The 8,944-nt window shown below is 42.2% G+C and overlaps 1 pseudogene; it reads left to right on the top strand.

Annotated features, from left to right (window-relative positions):
• The first annotated feature begins 7,171 nt into the window (after positions 1-7,171).
• Positions 7,172-7,298, top strand: LOC114502181 (annotated as a pseudogene).
• The last annotated feature ends 1,646 nt before the right edge of the window (positions 7,299-8,944 follow it).

Below are 8,944 nucleotides of genomic sequence, written 5' to 3'. Positions count from 1 at the left end.
TGAGCATTCTGCATCCATCTCTGGGATTATGAGCAGAAAGATTCATCTCCCTAGGAAGCCCTGAAGCCGCCCAGGAAGGCTCTCTGAGGACGAACACAAGTCATAGTAACACTCCAGCCTCCTACCACTGCCTAGAGGGAAGGCAGTGTGGGAGGGACTGAGAAAAACAGAGGGTCCCAGGATGTCCTTGGGTTGGTGATGCAGCAGAGGAGCTGCCAGAGCCAAAGGGCAGCTTGCTGGCAGCTGGCAAAGCCACCCCAAGGCCGAGCTGCTTCATTGCATTAGTATCAGCCAGGACTGCATGCTCTGGTTCCCAGTTACAGGCATGGCCAAGGATAATTTTCTTCCCACACAAAGAAAAGGAATAAACAATTGGAGTGAGCCCTGCTCAGCCTTATCTAGGTTTTTCCTTGCCGTCCCTGGAGCTGATCCACTAAAAAGTACCCAGTTTATGCTCTTGTTGGAGGTGCTTGAATTATAATAAAAAATTCTTCCACTTGGATAAGGCCAGCTCAGTCTCTCCCTCTCTCTTTCTCTCTCTCTCTCTCTCCCCCTTCCACCTCTCTCTTTCTCTGCCCGCCCCATAGCTCCGTCCCTCTCCAGCTCCTTTTCCCAGCTGCCTGTCTAGGTACAAGGCCATCCTTCTCTAAAGGAGAACGGGTTCTCATCTTTCCCTGACCCCAGTCTGGTGTCCTTGAGCAGTGATACAGGAAATATACGTAAAAATTCTACACATGTATGTTGACCACCTACTATGCTCCAGGCCCTGAGGCAGGCCCAACGATCCCATAGATGTGTTAGACATGAACCCTCAGGGCCTTCCCATCTAGTGAGGAAGACAAAAGTATTAAAAGGACTAGAGCGCAGCCTTTTGAACTTCAGGTGTGTTAGAATGATACACTTTTCTTCCATAACTCAAGGTTTTGCTATTTCTAGTCCTCATTCGGCCCCAGCGACAGAAGCATAATTAACCTGAGGTTTGTTCCCTGCTGTGTTTCCCTGGGGCTGTGTCTCAGTTCCCGGAGGTTAACACGCAGTGAAGGAAAGGAAAGAGAGGGCCTTTGGTCACCATCTAACCATAGCAGCTAGCACAACATGTCTCTGCCTGTCTGGTCCATGGTCTTGGGTCTATTTGAGTGGCAGTGGGGCCTGAGGCCATTTTTAAGCGATAACTGTGACATAAAGGTGGAAGTTAGCGGGGAGGGCTCTAGGCAAGAAGATAAATTCAGGGGTTGTTGTAAGAGTCCCAGGAAGCAATGATGAACCTGGTCTGTACTGGGCAGTGATAGCGGAAGTAGAGAAGGAGGAAGAGAATAGAGAGAAATTTCCAGGCGGTGTCTACAGGATTTGTGATTGATGAGATGCAGAGTAAGGAAGAGGGTGGCATGGAGGACGACTCCCAGGGTTTGGCCTTGAGTGACTATGTGGCTGGTGGTGCCACTCTCAACAGCAGGCTGCGTGTGGAGCAGGGCTCTGGTCGGGCTATGTGCAGAGCACTGGAGATGCTGATATGCCGGGAGATGACTCGGTGCAGGTGCCCCGCAGAGTTCCGGGCAGGAGATCCCAGACATGAGCATCCCTCAGAACCCAAGTGATAGACTGTTCTTCTCATGTGCATGGGGACAGGGCTACCAGGCACCCCTCGGAGCCCCAGAAGACAGAGAGCAGAAGACAAGCCTGCAGAGCATCAACATGCAAGGGGAGGACAGTGGGAGTGAAAGTGAGGAGGAGACAGGAACGAGTGAGCACAGAGGCTGTCAGAGGCAGCACAGGGATAGCGTTTCCACCAGGGCATTTTCCAGGAGGGTCAGTTGCTGCAGTGGGGCAGAGTAGAGGGGTAATGGGAGAGAAGGCTTTAGATCAGGCACCTCGGCCCTGCTATGTTAAAGCCCACCACCATCACACACTGTGAAAGAGCCAGTGACAAGTAGCTACTACATATTTTTATTGTGATTACATTTACCATTTGCAAGATGCTAAGGAGCAGCAGCAAAAAGAAGAACCAAATGGCCTTATTAGGTCAAAATGGGGTCCTCATCTTAAAAGTTAGTTGCCTCCTACACAGGGATGATTGGTATCTCCACATGTGACCAATCAGGATCCCACCATTTCTAGTCCTCAGAGCGGGGGTGCCTTCCATGGGAGGAGGCTCCCTGATAGCATGTGGGTTGCTCGAGCTGTGACTACACACCACGTTTGCTTTAGAATTGCACATTTCTTGGTCTTCGAGCAAAGAACGGCACTGCCAGCAGGACCGTCCCATTGAGAGATATCCACTTTGTGTGATCTCAAAATAAGCAAACACCCCCAACCCTGAAAAACCTCCCTGCCATGGAATTTGAAACTTCCATCATTAGCCAAGCCTTAAAAATGTTCCCGAAGACCATGATGTACAACAGGTACAGGTAACTAGGACTAACAACTTAGAGAGAATTAAATCCTCATTTCTCACAGTGGCTCACTATCCTACCCTCTTCACCTTCATCTTTCTCGTTTCCATCAGCCACTCACCCTGGCCCTCTCGCAGTTCCACAAACATCCCAACTCTTTCTTACCTCCAGACCTTTGCGTAGGCTTTCCTCTCCCCTAGAATGTCCTCAGAGGATTCATTGTGCACACTTCCTTCCCAGAAGCTGAGGAGAAAGGAAAGGAAAGGAATGGAAAGCAGCTAGTTTTGGAGAAGCGACTGAGGGAATTAAATATGATTTGTCTGAGTTAAGAATGAACACATGTCGAAAGACCCAGCTGACCAGGGTTGGCAGAGAAAAGTATGGTTTGATGGGATGCCTGGAGGCAGGAGTGTGGAACTGATGACCTCCCCAAATCCTCTGCAGAACCGTCTGGAATTAGAACAGGCCCGAGCTCACCAGTTGTAAGATGGCAGAGTAAAGAAGTTTCTGACCTCCTCTCTCTCCTGGAGAATACCCTAAACAACAAGGAAAATGAGAGATAGAACACAAGCTGCATGTCTGATGGAAGTAGGGAGCATCTGTGAAGCTGAACCACGAGGAAGAGTTGCCAAAGGCGGAGGGAAATAAATAGAGCTATGGAAGATGCTGAAAACACAAAGTGCGTGGCGAACCCTGAGGGACAAAGTTAGCAATACTTTCTTTGGATCGGGCATGGGGTATGTGAGCTGGCTGGGGAACTTCCCTGGATTCCACAGAACGACAGAAGAAACGGGGCCAAAAACACTAAAGTGAAAATTATACAGCTAACATTCTCCAATTACAATGCACTTAAACTGGAAATCAATGACACAAGCTTTGGAAACACTGCATCAGGGCTGTCAAACTCATTCTCATGGGGGGCCACATCAGCCTCGCGGTTGCCTTCCAAGGACTGAATGTAATTTTAGGACCGTATAAATGGAACTGCTCCTTTACTAGGGGCAGGGAGCTCGGTGCTGCTGCCGGGGAGAAACAAGGTGCTGGGCCGGATAAAACAAGGTGGAGGGCCGGATTCGGCCCGCGGGCCTTGTGTTTGCCACCTGTGCACCACATGTCAGAATTTATGGGCTATAGCTAAAGTGTTCTCAGAGAAAGATTCATAATCTTATGTACTTATATCATAAGTAATAAAAACATAAATAATTATATAATGAGAAAATAGAAAAACTATATAAAGAAATATATAGGTAAGAAAAAGAGGCAGATTAAGAGACATTTTGTTTTGAGAGAGGGGGAAAAAAACCAATAAAATAGAAAACCATAAGCTAAATTAAGAGAGTAAAGTATAAAGCATAAAAAATGAAAATGGAAAAAACATACTGATACATAGGATGCATATATGTTTTTAATTGAATTTATTGGGGTGACATTGGTCAATAAAATTATACAGGTTTGAGGTATTCAATTCTATAATATATTGTCTGTACATTGTATTGTGTGTTCACTGCCCCAAGTCAAGTTTCCTTCCATCACCATTTATCCCCCTTTTACCCTCTTCTACCTCCCCGTACCCTCTCCACTCTGGTAATCACCTTACTGCAGTCTGTGTCCATGGGCCTTGCTTTTCTTTGCTTAGTCCCTTCACCTTTCACACCCGGCCTTCAGTCCCTTCCCTCTGATGGCTGTCAGTGTGTTCTCTATGAGTCTGCTCCACTTTGTTTGTTAGTTTATTTTGTTCATTGGATTCCACATATGAGTGGAATTATACAGTACTTGTCTTTCTCTGACTAGCTTATCTCGCTTAGCATAATACCCTCTACATCTATCCATACTTTTGCAAAAGGTAAGATTCCCTTCTCTTTTACAGATGAGTAGTGTTCCGTCGTGTGAATGCACCACAGATTTTTTTATCCGCTCACTTACCGATGGGCACTTGGGCTGCTTCCAAATCTTGGCTATTGTAAATAACACTGCAATTAAATAGGGGTGCAGATATTCTTTCAAATTAGTGTTCTGGGTTTCTTTGGCTATATTCCCAGAAGTGGGATTGCTGGGTCAAAAGGCAGTTCCACTTTTAATTTTTTTGAGGTAACTCCACACTGCTTCCCACAGTGGCTGCACCAGTCTGCATTCCCACCAATGGAGCATGAGGGCTCCCTTTTCTCCACATCCTTGTGAGCACTTCTGTATTGATTTATTGATGACAGCCATTCTGACAGGTGTGAGGTGATATCTCATTGTGGTTTTGACTTGCATCTCTTTGATGACTAGTGATGTTGAGCATTTTTTGTATGTCTATGGGCCATCTGTATGTCCTCTTTGGAAAAGTGTTTATCCAGGTCCTTTGCCCATTTTTTAATTGGATTGTTTGGGGGAGGTTGGTGTTGTGTTTTATAAGTGCTTCATAAATTTGGGGTATTGACCCCTTATCCGATGTATTGGTGAATATGTTCTCCCATTCTGTGTGTTGTCTTTTCATTTTATTACTGGTTTCCTTTGCTCTGCAAAAACTTTTTAGTTTGATGTAGTCCCATTGGAGACTATTTTGATCAGTTCTATTCATGTAATTTGAAAACCTGAAGAAAGTGGTACCGAACAAAAAGCAGAGGCTCAGCTGCCTGCCACCGCAAAAGCCAAACTCATGAGGCAGGTGTTGGTGCAAAAGGAAAGAGGTTTTATTATTCAGGTGCTATGTGACCTGGGAGAATGGTGGACTTCTGTCACAAATACCATCTCAATCTTCCTGCTCAAGCCTGAGGTTCTTATAAGGATAGGGAAGGGAGGGCAATTTTCCCTATCCAATTATCTTTCTAGTTTTCCTTGCACTTGGGCCCTATACATTTACATTTCTAGCTTTTGACATGCTCAGTATTAAGAACCTCCCCCTGCCAAACAGGGAGAGTCCCTGGTGCTGGACTGACTGGCGACAGTAACAAACGTATTGTTCCATTAAACATAAATTACTAAAAAACAAACCGCCAAAGAGACAGAAAATGTAAATGAACCAATTACTGCTGGGGGATTTGAATTGAAAAAAAAAAAGGTCAAAAAGCTATCCATCACAAAACACCAAGTCCAGATGGTTTTACCAAAAAAAGCCTACCAAAAGTTTAAGGAATAGCAAAGCCAATGCTATTTAAATCACTGCAGATATTGTAAAAAGAAATAAATATTCCAAAATTTTAATGAAACCACCACAACATTGGGACGCAGACACAACAAAGATCACACACAAAAAGGAAGACCAAAGACTGATCTCCTTTTGCCTGTTGACAAAAATACCTAACATAAAATATTAGCGAATAGAATTCAGCAATCAGTTAGAGAACTACTATAAAATAATTAATTGGAGTCCATGGCGAAAAGAAATAGACAGCTCTATATTATAAAATATATAAATACAATTAATTATATAAATTAACCAAATTGAAAATCATAAGTTATCCACATAGATACTGAAAATGACCAGATAAGATTCACATCCATTCTTCATTTTAGTTCAAATGACCAATTATTCTGATTTGTCTGGGAATGAGGAATTTCCCAGGATGCTGGATTTTTATTGATAAAACAGGGCAATTCCTAGGCAAAAGGGACAAGGTTGAGATGGTGATTTTCATTGAAATAGATGAATACTTCCTTTTTAATTGAGATAGAGAAAAATGTGCCTATGGATAGACATACATCACAATTCAGAAAGCAACATCAGAGAAACACGACAAATATTATGTATAAAGTTGGTAACAGGTCAATGACATCCACTGGTACCACATTATTTAACATTCTTATGGAGGTACTAGCCAATGAAATTATCTAAGACAATAAAATTTAAAGCATAAAAATTAGAAAGAAGGAAATAAAATTACCATTACCTGCAGATAATATGATTGTGTACACAGAAAGCCTAAGAGAATCATAACTCTCATGCTATAATGATTTCAATGAAAAACAGGAGGTTGAGTGTATAATAACAACACTATAGATAGTATTCTCTGTGTAAAAACAGCAGACTGTTAGGAAATATCATGGAAGAAAAGATATCTATTGCAAGAGACGCAAAATATAAACTATTTAGGAATAAATTTGGATAGAATTGATTCAAGTTAATGAGAAATATGCAAGATGCATGAAGAAAAAAACTTAGGTAGGAAAAGTTGAAGCAGTGAATGTGCCTACTCTGTCCTTGTATGGGAAGACAGTCAAACCCCCCAAAAGTAATTTGTATATGGAATATAATGTGATAAGAATAAAACACCAACTGAATATTTTTCTAAGAACTAGACAAAATAAATTTCAAAATGTCTCTTGAGAAGCTGGAGACTAGGGCTTCCCATAGCACAACATAGCAGAGTTACTAAAAAATAATAATTCATCTCTTCCCAAAGCTACCCATCACAGCACGTGTCTCTCTTCCTTTTCCTTTTCCTCTTTCTCTCTTTCTCTTTCTTCCTCTCCCCTCTTCTCCCTACCCTGACTCTTGCTGGTTTCTTCATCTCAGGCGACCCCTCCTAGCCTTATCCTTTTCCACTTAAAGTGATTTGGCCTGCTTTCAATTTCATTCCTCTCTTTTCCAGCTCTCCCCCTGCCCACGAGAGAGAGCGAGGTAATTGCAAGTCAAATATATATATCCTTTCAGCAGCAAGTAGAAACCCTGATTCAAACTGAATTAAGTCATTAGGAAATTTATTAGAACTATATATTTATAACTATACAACTATAGATCTTTTATATAAATATAGAGTGCAGAAGTAGGATGAGCTCCAGATTTCATTGAATCGGAGGTCCAACGGCATCATCACAAATACAAGTGCTTTGTGCTCATTAAACTTTGGGACATTGAAACACAGGCCAAGGGAGATGATTGTATAGAAAGTATTGCTCTCTCCATTTACCTCCCAGCCTACAAAAATGAGAAAAAAAAATTACAAGAGCTTTCTGTCTCTTTACCAACCTTGGTGTTGGCATCATTTCCTGGGCTAATGAAAAGATGGTGACCTTCTCTCCTTGTAGCTCTTTCAGGATCAGTGAACTTGTTCCTGGAAGCCCAATAGCATACCTACCCTCACACTTCACTGCCCATAACTGTCCCTTCCTGGATCAATAACGGGTGAGGGGAAAGAAATGACCGATGTTGACCTAGTGTGGATGGGGGATGTCCAACTGCATTGTCCACCGCAATGTGCAACCCACAGCAAGAGTCTGCTTCGAGTCATTTCCCTTCTGTGTGCCTCAACTTCCTTATCTACACAGCTGGGTGGCTTCCAAGTTGCATTTTGACTCTCACATGCAATGACTCATAAGTGTTTGAAAGAAACAATGTGCAACAAAAACAACACTAATTTTTCTGACCTTGACATTTATCATCTGAAAATGAGGTAAATAATACCTACCTCATAGAGTTGTTAACAGGATTGATTGAGGTAATGCAATTAAGGGGTCTTGCTCCATGCCTGTCCCATTGTGCTTACTCAGCAAATGACATAATGATGATGACGCTTTTGTCTGTTATGCAGAGAAAATGCTGATATTGCTAAGAAAACTTCAAAACTAATAGAGAAGGACCAAGAAGTTGCTTTTTCAAAGAAAACAAATTAATTCTCTCTGAGTTTGTTTTGTTTTCTTTTGTTCCGGGCAGCCCTTTAAACTTAGTTCTTTTAAAGTCATCTTTTGAACTGAAAATAGCTTCCTCATCTTAAGACATATTACCAGAGAAGAAATTACATTAGGATTGCTCTGCCCTTATCACCATTAACTGTTATTTGCAAACCGAGAAGAAAACACATCATTTAAACTCCAGATTCTGACTGTATAATCTATCCTTCTATGAGCACGGGCATGTTTCCCTATTGTACAGTTCTACTCTGCCTGCGTTTCACAAACCACTGGTGCATAAAATTACTAATTTAAATAAATGATTTTCAACTTTGTCATTATGCCATTTGGGGGCTAGGATGCAATGGCTAATGATTCAAATAAGCAAAATAACCCACTCTACTTACTGTATTCTCTAAGAAAGAGGCCTTAGCACCAATACATTCAAGAAATAGGGAATGTTTTACTCAAGAGTAGGGAGTAATCACACTTAACTCCTGTGGGGAAACAGCGTCATTTCAGGAAGAACCATTCATATAGCAATGGAAGGTCAACCTCTTTTGAAAAGGAGCTACCACAAACATAAATGTTCAATTATTTCTGACTGACCGGAGACAAAATAAATATACCACTTCACACACTGGAAGATACTTGACTACTGGAGGCTATGAAAACCTTCAGTGACTTTGAAAAGCAGAAAGCTAAGTCTTTTCTGCCCGAGGATTATATTATCACCTTAGCTCAACTGCAGTTGGTTTAAGTAATTCAGTTCGAACTTCCATGATCAGCACCATGCAACTGGTGCAGGTCTTAACTGTGAAAAGGATTAGAGAAAAGAAATTTGCTAGTGGCTGGGGCTATAAACATAAAGTCTCCAAAAGACTGGCCAGGTTCTCTGTCTACACTGAGAACCAAAGTCAGCAAAGTTTTCTGTCCTTGTGCTAAACAGCACTGGGACTAAA

Source organism: Phyllostomus discolor, chromosome 7 (assembly GCF_004126475.2).
Source record: "Phyllostomus discolor isolate MPI-MPIP mPhyDis1 chromosome 7, mPhyDis1.pri.v3, whole genome shotgun sequence".
Classification (NCBI taxonomy): domain Eukaryota; kingdom Metazoa; phylum Chordata; class Mammalia; order Chiroptera; family Phyllostomidae; genus Phyllostomus; species Phyllostomus discolor.
The sequence above is the reverse complement of the archived record's forward strand: the minus strand, read 5'-3'. Positions and strand labels throughout refer to the sequence as shown.